The sequence below is a fragment of the Furipterus horrens genome, unplaced genomic scaffold (genome assembly GCF_987537825.1).
Source record: "Furipterus horrens unplaced genomic scaffold, mFurHor1.1.pri manual_scaffold_2, whole genome shotgun sequence".
NCBI lineage: Eukaryota > Metazoa > Chordata > Mammalia > Chiroptera > Furipteridae > Furipterus > Furipterus horrens.
This window is the reverse complement of record NW_028327172.1, coordinates 78008054-78021035: the sequence shown is the minus strand read 5'-3', so window position 1 is coordinate 78021035 and position 12982 is coordinate 78008054. Positions and strand designations below refer to the sequence as shown.

Sequence of the window (12982 nt, the reverse complement as noted above, 5' to 3'; positions counted from 1 at the left end):
TTCCATTTCACCACATCCTTGCCAGCATTTGTTGTTTGTTGATTTGTTGATGATGGCCATTCTGACAGGTGTAAAATGGTATCTCATTGTGGTTTTTATTTGCATCTCTCTGATGGCCAGTGATGTTGAGCAGGTCCTTTGCCCATTTTTAAATTGGGTTGTTTGTTTTCTTGATGTTGAGTCATATAAGCTCTTTATATATTTTGGAGATCAGTCCCCTGTCTGAGATATCACTGGCAAATATGTTTTCCCATATGGTTGGTTTCCTTTTCATCTTGCTGATGTTTTCTTTTGCTGTGCAGAAACTCTTTAGTTTGATGAAGTCCCATTTGTTTATTTTTTTCTTTGTTTCTCTTGCCTTAGGAGATGTATCCGTGAAGATATTGTTACGTGGGATATCTGAAATTTTCCTGCCTATGTTTTCCTCTAGGACTTTTATGGTTAAATGGCTTACATTTAAGTCTTTGATCCATCTTGAGTTTATTTTCGTGTGTGGTGTAAGTTGGTGGTCTGGTTTCATTTTTTTGCACGTCCCTGTCCAGTTCTCCCAGCACCATTTGTTAAAGAGGCTCTTCTCACTCCATTTTATGTTCCTTTCTCCTTTATTAAATATTAGTTGACCATAGAGGCCTGGGTTTATTTCTGGGCTCTCTATTCTGTTCCACTGATCTATATATCTGTTCTTATGCCAGTACCAGACTGTGTTGATCACAGTAGCTTTGTAGTATTGTTTGATGTCTGGTATCATGATCCCTCCTGCTGTGTTCTTCTGTTTCAAAATTGCTTTGGCTATTCGGGGTCTTTTTTGGTTCCATATGAATATTTGGAGTATTTGTTCTAGGTCTGTGAAATATGTCATTGGTATTTTAATGGGATTGCATTGAATCTGTAAATTGCTTTGGGTAGTATGACCATTTTGATGATGTTGAGTCTTCCCATCCAAGAACATGGTATTTGCTTCCATTTATTTGTATCTTCCTTAATTTCTTTCTTCAATGTTGTGTAATTTTCAGTGTACAGGTCTTTTATCTCTTCAGTTAAGTTTATTCCTAGGTACTTTATTTTTATTGTTGCTATAGTAAATGGTATTTTCTTTTTTGCCTCTGTCTCCGATATTTTATTGTTGGTGTACAGAAATGCCTTAGATTTCTGTATATTTATTTCGTACCCTGCTATTTTGCCAAGTTCACTTATTATATTGAGTAGTCTTTTAGTGGAGTTTATAGGGTTTTCTAGGTATACTATCATGTCATCTGAATATACTGATAGTTTTATTTCTTCTTTCCCAATTTGGATGCCTTTTATTTCTTTTTCTTGTCTGATTGCTGTGGCTAGGACTTCCAACACTATGTTGAATAGAAGTGGAAAGAGTGGAGAGCCTTGTCTAGTTCCTGATATCAGGGGGAATGCTTTCAGTTTTTGTCCATTGAGTATGATGTTGGCTTCAGGCTTCTCATCTATAACCTTAATTATGTTAAGGTATGCTTTCTCTATTCCCATTTTGCTGAATGTTTTCATCATAAATGGGTGTTGTACTTTATCAAATACTTTTTCTGCATCTATTGATATGATCATGTGATTTTTGTCTTTCACTTTGTTTCGGTGATGTGTTATATTTATTGATTTGAGAATATTAAAGCATCCTTGCATCCCTGGGATGAATCCCACTTGATCGTGGTGTATGATCTTTTTGATGTATTGCTGGATCCTATTTGCCAATATTTTATTGAGGATTTTAGCATCTATGTTCATCAGTGATATTGGCCTGTAGTTTTCTTTCTTTGTTGTGTCTTGACCTGGTTTTGGGATTAGGGTAATACTGGCTTCATAGAAAAAGTTTGGGATTCTTCCCTCTTCTTGGATTTTTTGGAATAGTTTGAGGAGGGTAGGAGTTAGTTCTTCCCTAAATGTTTTGTAAAATTCACTTGTGAAGCCATCCGGTCCAGGGCTTTTGTGTGCAGGGAGATTTTTGATTACTGTTTCAATTTCTTTCTTTGTTATTGGTCTGTTGAGACTTTCTACTTCTTGATTCAGTTTTGGAAGGTTATATGTTTCTAGAAATTTGTCCATTTCTTCTAGGTTGTCAAATTTCTTGCCATACAGTTGTTTGTAGTAATTTCTTGCAATTGTTTGTATTTCTGTGGTATCAGTCGTGATTTCTCCTCTTTCATTTCTGATTTTGTTTATTTGGGTCTTCTCTCTTTTTTTCTTGATGAGCCTGGCTAGAGGCTTGTTGATTTTGTTTATTTGGGTCTTCTCTCTTTTTTTCTTGATGAGCCTGGCTAGAGGCTTGTCGATTTTGTTTATTTTTTTGAAGAACCAGCTCCTAATTTTGTTGATTTTTTGATTGTTTGTTTAGTCTCTATGTCATTTAATTCCGCTCTGATCTTGATGATTTCTTTCCTTCTTCTTGCCCTAGGCTTTGTTTGTTGTTGTTGTTCTAGTTCTTGTAGCTTTAGGATTCGATTTTTTATTTGAGATTCTTCTGTTCTTTTCTGATATGCCTGTATTGCTATGAACTTCCCTCTTAGGACTGCTTTTGCTGTGTCCCATAGGTTTTGGGCTGTTGTGTGTTCATTATCATTAGTTTCCAGAAACTTCTTGATTTGTTCCTTGATGTCATTGATAACCCATTCATTATTTAATATTATGTTGTTCATTCGCCGTGAGTTTGGATGTCTTTGATTTTTTTTTCTCTGAGGTTGACTTTTAGTTTCAAGGCATTGTGGTCTGAAAAGATGCTTGATATGATTTCAATTTTCTTGAATTTGTTGAGGCTTGTTTTGTGTCCTATTATGTGGTCTATCTTTGAAAATGTCCCATGTGCATTTGAAAAGAATGTATATTTTGCTTCTTTGGGGTGAAAAGTTCTATATATATCAGTTAAGTCCATGTGGTTTAGTGTGTTGTTCAATGCCTGTATATCCTTGGTGTGTTTTTTTTTTTAGATTCATTTGTTGATAGTTGTAAGTTTGTTGTCATTTTAATGTTCATAGTTTAGATCTTCTTTTTCCTAAGAAGTCCTTTTAACATTTCATATAATAAGGACTTGGTGTTGATGAACTCCTTTAGCTTTATCTTGTCTGGGAAGCATTTATTTCAGGTTGGATTTTTTTTTTAATGCTGTTGATGTTCTCACTAAGTTCATTGAGCATCCTTATAACCAGTGTTTTCAACACTCCATCCAGTAGACTACTTGTCTCCATTTTGTTTAGTTCTTATTCTTTTTTTTTTTTTTTTTGAGTTTTGTTCAGTTTTTTCTTTTGGGCCATGTTTCTTTGTCTCCTCATTTTGGTAGCCTCTCTGTGTTTGTTTCTATGTATGAGGTAGAGCTGTTACATTTCTCAAGCTTGGTAACATGGCCTAATGTAGTAGGTGTCTTGTAGGGTTCAGTGGCACTGCCTCCCCTACCACCCAGGTTGCATGCATGAGGTGCACCCACTGTGTGAGCTATGTATGCCCTCCTCTTGTAGTTGAGCCTTGATTGCTGTTGGCACATTCAATGGAAGTCACCACCTGTGGTCTATCTGAGGCCACCTGGCATAACCCACAAAGCAATCTGTAGGTGGCTGCTACTTGTGCTGGGCTTGGAAGTGCCCAAGCGAGTCCAAGCTGTGAACCAAATCAAACCAAACCAAACAAAAAATTGTGCTTTGTCTTCAGCAGGCTCCATCTCATTTTGGAGGACAGAAACCCTGCTGTCTTTCACCACTGGATGTTATGTGGGCAGCTGATCCCAGCTCTGTTGCTGCATGCTTAAGGACCCAGTTTGGGCTATAGGCTTCACCTCCCTTAGGCAGAAGGTCTCATAGCCATGCTACCCCTCCATAACCTCAGCCTACCATCCATGGGAGTGGACTGGCCCCTTTCATGACTGCAACCTTATTACCAGTGTCAAGGTGGTTTTTGACTATACTTGGTTAAAAGCCTCCTCTTAAGGCAGTCTTCACTTTGTGGTGACTGTTCCCCTCTTTAGTTTTATTTCTAGTTTGTTTCTGGCAGGAGGTTTGAGGAAGATCCTCCTATTCTGCCACCATCTTGCGACCCATCATATCTTATTCTTAATCCTCACAATAACCCATAAGATGAGTGTGGTTATTGTTTTTATAATTGGAATATTCGCTCTTATCTAAGTTAAATATATCATAGTAGTGCAAGTCCAAGCTCTACGAGGTGCAATGTGAAAACAGGAGTCTCTTCTTTTTACATATGTATCCAATTTTTTGCACTCTTCAGGAGTAGCCATTTTAAACTCTTCTAGCTATTTCTTTTAGAATTTACCTATATATTTGTTTCCCAAAAGACATGTTTAAAACAGCTAATCTTATTTTCAGTTTTAGATGTTATCTCCTGACTTTCTACTATAAAAGATGAATATTTAGATCTTTTAAACTGCTCCCTTTTAACTATGCACATTAGTTTCTAGATTGATATTCTGTGTTTACATTATTAATGTCCACATAAATAATGATTCACAGCTTAGCCATGAGTATTACCTTCTGGGTATAACTTGCTTTTTTTCCTAAAGTTAATAATTGTCTATTACTTTTTTCTTAGTTTCAACTATCTTATTTTAATCTCACCTATTTTCTGATTTGGGGAGAACATAGTCTCTCAAATTTCAGCCTTTCTGCATCTCTGCACTGCTAAGCAACTTACTTTTTGTCTTCCCTTATTTCTATGGTTTTACCTTTCTTGGTTCTGTTAAGCCAATTATCAGTAGTCCATTTTCTTTTTAGCCCCTAAAGTTTCTTTCCCATTTTTTTCTGTTTTCTTTGTCTTTGTGGAGTAAAGGAAAAGAAGTGTATTCAACCCCTTTTTAAATAAAAATTATATTATGAATATTTAAAATAATAAGCTATGTCACTTTTATGAAGACAGTATGTTTTGTTTTATAAAGACAGATTTATTTAGCTAAAAAGAAAAAAGAGTTTTTAATGTATTTTTGTAACCATCTCAGAGTTAAGGTCAATTTCTCAGCATGTCATTGGAGACCCCTTGTGAATTGGTCCTCTCTCTACATGACCTCATTCTACCACCTAAGCAGGGCCACTGGAGAAATGTAAGAATCTTCTGGATTACCTATAAAATAAATGATGACTTACTTTAACAATGCTATTGCTGTCTCTGATTTCTCTGTGCCTAATTGTCTTCATTTTTTGTAAGACAGGAACCCTGACATTTATCTCATTGAGTGTATTTTATCAGATCAAGCCAGGAAATCTATGCTACATTGTGAAAAATGGCCTTTTAGAGAAGAGCTTCCATAGAAACACTGAAGCATTGTCAGTTAGGTAACTTATTAGGCTTATCTAGAAAGCAGTGTTTCCAGTTTTCTATACTGACATAAGTATTTCATTACTCACTGTGGGTTGAATTGCCAATGCCCCCCCACTGTATCAAAACAGAAGTGACTTAAAAGAAGAAATTGGCTAATGCACCAATCTGCAAATGTGGAAAGTAGTATGGAGATACCTCAAAAAATTAAACATGGATCTGCCTTTTGACTCAGCAATCCCACTTCTGTTAATATATCCAAAGGAACCCAAAACACTAAGTCAAAAGAACATAAGCACCCCTATGTCCATTGCAGCATTATTTATAATCACCAAGATATGAAAACAGCCCAAGTGTCCATCAGTAGATGAGTGCATAAAACTACTATGGGACATTTACACAATAGAATTCTACATGGCCATAAAAAAGAAGAAAATTTTACCTTTTGCAACAGTATGGATGGACCTAGAGAACAGTATAGACCAGCGGTTCTCAACCTGTGGGTCACGACCCCTTTGGGGATCAAATGACCCTTTCATAGGGGTCACCTAAGACCATTGGAAAACACATATATAATTACATATTGTTTTTGTGATTAATCACTGTGCTTTAATTATGTTCAATTTGTAACAATGAAAATACATCTTGCATATCAGATATTTACATTACAATTCATAACAGTAGCAAAATTACAGTTATGAAGTAGCAACAAAAATAATTTTATGGTTGGGGATCACCACAACATGAAGAACTGTACTAAAGGGTCTTGGCATTAGGAAGGTTGAGAACCACTGGTATAGACGGACCTAAGGTAAAATAAGCCAGTCAGAGAAAGACAAATACCCTATGATTTCACTCCTATGTGGAATTTAATAGACAAACTGAACTAACAAGCAAAATAGACAGACTCGTAAGTGGAGAGCAGATGATAGCTAATGGGGCTGGGGTGGGGGGATTGTGGAAAAAAGACTCATGGACATGGACAACAGTGGGATGAGTGTAATGATTGCTGTGGGGAGGAGGATGTAAGGGGACTAAATGGTAATGGAAAAAATATTTTAAAAATTGAGAAAAAAATAAAATTATGAGTTACATACAAAAAAATATAAGGAGCTGGACAGAGCATAGACTGTGAGACCACAGAATCTTAAATATTATTTAAATTTCAATCTATAATATGTCCTTTCCTGCTTAATAAAAGCAGAAATTCAGCAGGTGAGATCTTACTTCTAAAACATTTCAAATGAATCTAAAAGAACTAGTCAAATGAGAGCTGCTCAAATCTTAAAGGGTGAAAGTTGTTATCTAGCCATAGGATAACTTTACTATTCATTTGAATATTTTTATTTATAACATGATTGAACAGGAAGGACCTGGAAACACCTCTCCATTGACTTATGCGTGCCAGTATAAACCCTACACCCAGAAAGCATGCTAAACACAGTTGCGTTGGTTCTTGGAGAAGTTCGCCTTTCACAATAATGTCAATTACAGCATGGGAACATGCCTAACACACAAACCTCACCTCAAATGCAAAACTTTTTGATAAGAAAATGAACATATATTGGCTTTTTTGCTTGGGACAAGCCTATAAGCATAATGAAAATGAGCCTGCTCCTAAGAAAAAATTAGAGCAACTGTGAATTAAGGGGGCAAATCCATCAAGCAGATCTTTTCAATTTAGTGGCCTTGAACCCTTGAGGATCTTGGATGCAAGGTTTTAAAATGTCATATTTTCACTTCAATGATAATCCAAAACATAATATAAACATTATAGGAGTAATGTTTTAAAAATATTAAACGGGTTATTTTTGTTTTCCTTATTAATCATGTTCCCCAATACCCTGCTATTATTCATGCTAAACTAGATGGTGCCCCAGGGAAAAAAATAAAAACTAGAAGAAAATTTCATTAAATGGGGGAAGATATGATAAAGGGAAACCTACTGCAAGACTAGAAAGGAAAGCAGAAGCTCTTTGGAATGAAAAAGAGCTGGAGGAAATGAGGTAAGAGGTGAGAAACCAGAGTCTTCCTTCTCACTGATTTCCCAAATCTCCATCCTCCACGTTCCTTTCTCCTCCATTCAAATTACTTCCTCGTAGAGTAAATCCTTGAGTAGCCTTTTAGTAAGGATCTGTGAGTGATAAAATTCTTCAGATATGTCTTAAAATGTATTTATTTGCCTTATTTTACCATTTCAGTTAAATGATTGTTTTGTTAGAGATAGAATTCTAAGCTGACAGCTTTGAAATTTCTAGTCCATCAACTTTGAACTTGATAACTCTTGTTTATGTCCATTGTTCTTTTAACTAATATTTTGTTAGTGTAATTTTTAAAAATATCTCATTTTAATATTTTCTTTTCATTTTAATTGTTTTGTAATTATTTATCCTGAACATTCATGTCTTTCATTAATTCAAGAAAATTCTCAGTCATTATCTTTTGAAATTTCACATTTCTTTCACTCTCCATTCTCTCCTTTGAAAACTACTATTGATAGACACTGGACATCTTTCTTCTTCCTTCTATAGCTCTTAAACTCTTTCATATTTTCCTTTTTTTCAACCATTTGAGATTCATATTCAGTGCATATTTCCTTAGTTCTACAATATATTTTAGGTCATTAATTATCTATTTAGGAAATTAAGTTTTTAAATTACAATTACATTTTTCAATTTTTCTTTTTAGAAGCTCTATTTTGAAGTCTACTTTTTACAGTATTTCATTTTCCGATACTTACTATTCTTTCTTATTTCTTAAATTACTTTAATAAAATATACATATTTTACAGTGCTATAAGCTGAAGTTTTTGGGGGGAAAGTTTAGAGAATGCATAAGTCTGCCATTTATTAAATCTGATAACTTTCACAGATAGTGAATTATTTCCTCCTTTGTTTTCTAATTTTCAAAATTTGGTTTTATCTTCAGTGGGTATTTTTTTCTATACAAACTTGAATTTGGAAGTACCCACCAAAGTAGCTTCTTTGTTTATTTAGTTTTTGCTTTTGCCAGGCTACTGAGTGTTATCACCAATGGGATAAGCTTTTACACCAACTTTTTAATGAGAGGCACGGTGGGGTTGCAGAACAAGCTTTCCTGGACCATGCAGAAGTTTCAAATCCATACACGGAATAAACTCAGTATTTTCAGACTCCAAATCCATATTTGAAGTAAACTTGAGACTTTGAGTAGTGCAAATATAGAGACCAATGGTAGAAGAATTGAACTGAATCATCACACAGCAAATACTATAAATGTTGTCATACATGAACAGATGTGTTACATAAATTCCATCTTTGTACATAGGCACTTTCAAGAGTTCTCCTTCAAAAACAGATCACAAATCCCATATATGAGCATGTACACACACACATATACACACACCACTTCACCTCTAAATCCCCAGACAAATGCCTTATTTTGTCTATTTAAACACATCTGAATTTTAATAAATTATTCTCTTCTGATTTTTTGTTTTATCTATAATTCTAACAAATACGTAGGCTAAAAACAAAAATTAAGCCTTCTTATCCCATGGGAGCTTACATGAAGTGAAGAAAGAGATGGGGTAGGATGCAGCTTGTAGCAGTCTCTGACAGGTGAGATCTATACAACCATTTCCTAAGCATCCTGCTTCAGTGGTTTAGGTCACTTTTACTTCAACTGACTTTTCTTCTTTTTCAGTTTTCCCAAAATTATGCCATAAACTTCTTAACTATTCACTAATCAACTATAATCCCAAGGCACTTTTAACCTGTCTAGAACTTCTCCGGTATATGTCGGATGTTAGTAGAAAATACAGAAGGGATGCAGAAGAAAGGCCTTGCTCCATCTGCACCTTTGCAAGATGACTCAGCTTTTCATGTCCACAAACAGGATGTGCATCTCCTAGGCTCACAAGACCATAGTAAACAGGTAAAGCTTCTACCTCTTTCTGAATCACTTATGTATCCATGGACTAGAACTTAGTCACCTTCCTTCCCTTCCCCTTCTTTCCTTTCCCCCCCATCTCCTTGTGTCCTCAAAAGTGATGCTCCATTAAAAAATAATGCTGTACTCTCAGAGCATCTAAAAGGAGGACACTGGGCAGGGAGAGGAAGGGCTTATCTTCTTTTGCATGTAACAGTTTTAGTGGCATCTATATGATGGCACACTAAGTCTTGCCTATAAAGATAACAATAGGGATCAGGAAAATTTGGGGGGCTCTAGTGTGAATCCTAGAGTTCAAAAAATCCAAAATAGCTCTTGGTAATAGCCTCATGATTCTTCTCACCTTACACATCTATTCTGATGTTAAAGAAAAGACAAAAGCCTTGGGAGCTATCAAATGATTTTCTATTCCAAAATAGGAGAATATTTTGGCTTAGGTCAGTCTTTGTGTCAGTTTAAGAGGACTGACATTGAAGCAATTGGCTTATTGTAAACCTTCTACCCTGCCTATTTTATTCAGCTGTACTCTGATTTCTACTCCTCTGCTAGGTTGTAGTCTTAAAGGCCAGGGGCTATGACAATTATCATTAGACTGAATAGAGCTCATGGAATATTTAAGGGGTAGGATGGAATCAGATTATCCCTAATTCAGTCTCCTGACTCGAAACATCATCCAGTGCTCTGGAATGTGATCATCCTGTTCAAGTGTCATGTTGATGTTGGAATACAGCAAAAGGGAAACAATCTCTCAGGAGAAACCAAGAGGTCTCCTTCTAGTCAACACATAGATGACAAGGTGATGATTCATATGATCCCAATGAGGCAATCTTTAGACAATAGGATTTAAAGGCAAGCAACAATTATGAGTCATAAGAGTCATGTTTTAAGTTTGAATATCCAGGTTGTTTTGTTCCTCAGGTAAAGAATGGACACCACACGTTACATAAAGACAAAAACAAAAGACCCAGATTACTTGATATTTTTTTTTCATTTAAACACTCTATGCACAAACACATTTTAGTTTTATGATTATGTATATGAATCATATACATTTTCTTCAATTTCATAAGTCTTTTGTTTGTATTCCTACAAGTTATATTTATTTTCAAATTAAATACTCAAATATCACATCCTAAATTATTGTGAATAGATATTTGAAGTGAGGACTGGAGGATATAGTTTTTTTTTCCACAGGAAAAGCCTCTCCTAACATTGTTGGCATAACAGTTGCTCTTGAGAGAACATGAAATCTGTTATCCCTTAAGCAATATAATTGATAAAGCATCACCACAACATTAAAATAGATGCTAAGTAGCAAAAAGGGGAAATAAAGTTTAGAACCTCATTGATAAGTCAGTATGATTGATTAAGCTTTTCTCCTGGCTTTGGTAAGAAATAAATAGGTCACTTCTCTTTCTTAAGCTTTCTTAACCTCTTTTTGTAGCCCCTAGCACAACTAAACTTTTTCTACCAGTCAATGTCCTTAGCAATTTTGACTTCCCACAAAGTGTCTCCCACAACAGCAGATGTCCAATATACAGCTGATAAATGACTAGGTGAATGAATTAAGGCATTTCTTAACTTTGACATGCTGGGCATATTGTAGATCCTTCACAATAACTGCTCAAACTGCTTTGACACTATTGTCAACACTTCTGTCAGAGCTGCTTATCCTTATGCCACCTGTTGGTTTTGAAAGTTGTCAAATAAATAACACTTGTATGCACATCCCTACAGATATTACCCAGAATAGATAAGCATTGTATCCTGGTAATTTGACTGAAAGCTCCCTGCTTTGTAATGATCTACGTAGAGTAAGAATAGGGCATAAAACATAATTCCTTTCCCCATTATTAGTGGCTGTAATGTCTTTACCAGTTTTATTTCAGTCATCAGAGTGCCTGATTGATATGCTTTATAAATGGAAATCTAAAAATCATAACTCATCAGCACAATCAGCTATACGTGTTTTAAGTTAACCTATTGGATACAATAGTAATTCATTTGGCATGTCTCGCTGAGCCTTAGCACAGTAATGAAATCTGACTTCAGTAACTCTTAAATTTTACTAATTATATAATTAAACCATGCATATGATCATGTTAATTTTCTTATTTATTTAAATGTTTTTGAAAAGCATTTTTCAATCTGGAAATTGGAAGTTTATTCTGATAATAATAAGTACAAGAATTAATAGCCCAACTCCTTTGAGATAATACTTCAGAAATTCATATAATTTGTAAACTTAAAAAAAAATTTTGTCTGCATGCTACTTCACATGATAACTAAATAACTCGCATGTTTCTGAGATGTTCATTTTTAAAAAATGAGGGGTAAAGTGATCATTTCCTAATGTACACATGTATCAAATCATTATGTTGTACACCTTAAACTAATACAGTGTTGTATGTCACTTTATATCTCAATATAATTGTGGACAATGTTGAGGGCCCTGGCTGTTGCTTCTCTCTCCTACTGCTTCTTTTCTCCCAGACTGCTTCTTCACTTCCTGCCACTGGAGGACCATCTACACTTTGGTGCAGACAAAAGGCAATCCGCAGTTGGACAGGAAAAGAATGACATTGAAACAGATTTCCAACAAGTGCTTTGGGGTATTGAGAACAACTTTCAACAAGACAGTAGTAAACTAAGTGCAAAATGAAATTTGCTCTCAACTGACCACCAAAGGCAGAAATGGAAAATACCTGCACCATATTGGCTCTCTGCTTTAACTTGACAGAACAGAATTTTATATCAAAATCTGGTCATCATCAGGCTGCCTCAGAACATGACTTTCCTGTCATTGCTCCAGATACCAGTCCTCATGACTGCAAAGTTAAAGGAGAAGGTGAGAGCTGGAACACTGGCACAGCTCCACTAACTACAGAATGTCCTCTCAGGTAAGGGAGGAGCTTCCCAGCTCATAAATGCCAATTTTCCAGTGAACCCCCAAAGAATGTCTATTTTTGGCCACTCTGTGGGTAGCTATGGAGCTGTGATTTTTGCTTTAAGGAATCCTGGAAAATGCAAGTCTGTCTCATTATTTGTTCCAATTTGCAATTCGGTGCTCTGTGGGCAGCAGGGCAAGCGCTAAGTGGATATTTGGGAGCTTTGGGAACTGACCAAAGTAAATGGGAAGCTTTTGATGCTGCCTGTCTTGTAAAGTCCTATCTAGGTTCTCAGTTGAATGTACTAATAGATCAAGGGAAAGGTTGACCAGTTTTTTTCAGATGGACAGTTCAGTTACTACCTGATAACTTTGTAGCTGCCTGTACAGAAAAGAAAATCCTGTCTTTTTTGGATTACAAAAGGGTTATTAATCATAACTACTACTTCATTGCAATCTTTATTACTAATCATGCAGAATACTTAAATGCTTGAAAAACTTCAGATAAGAGAATCTTTTTAGGATTATAAAAATGGTAATAAACAGAATTGCAGGAGAAAAGATTTCAAACCATTGAATTTCATAATGTTAAAAATGTTTCATTTTATGTTGAATCACTTTCTGAGTAAAGATATGAAACCTGAAAGAAAAAACAACACTGGGAAAAAGTGAGGATAGAACGATTGATTGACTGACCCTCATTCTCTGTCAATGTCAGAGAATGACAGTCTTGACGGACTATCAGTGACTTGAAATTTCTGAACATGTTCCTTTTAGGGCTCATTGTCTTGGACATCTCTAATACATGTAATTGGAGCACAGAGAGAAATCATACTGCTGCCAATAGAATCAGGGATGGTGAAAAACCCAATGCAACATTAACACATA

General features: G+C 35.5%; 1 pseudogene; it reads left to right on the top strand.

The window, feature by feature from the left end:
- The first annotated feature begins 7075 nt into the window (after positions 1 to 7075).
- Positions 7076 to 12588, top strand: LOC150018870 (S-formylglutathione hydrolase pseudogene; annotated as a pseudogene).
- The last annotated feature ends 394 nt before the right edge of the window (positions 12589 to 12982 follow it).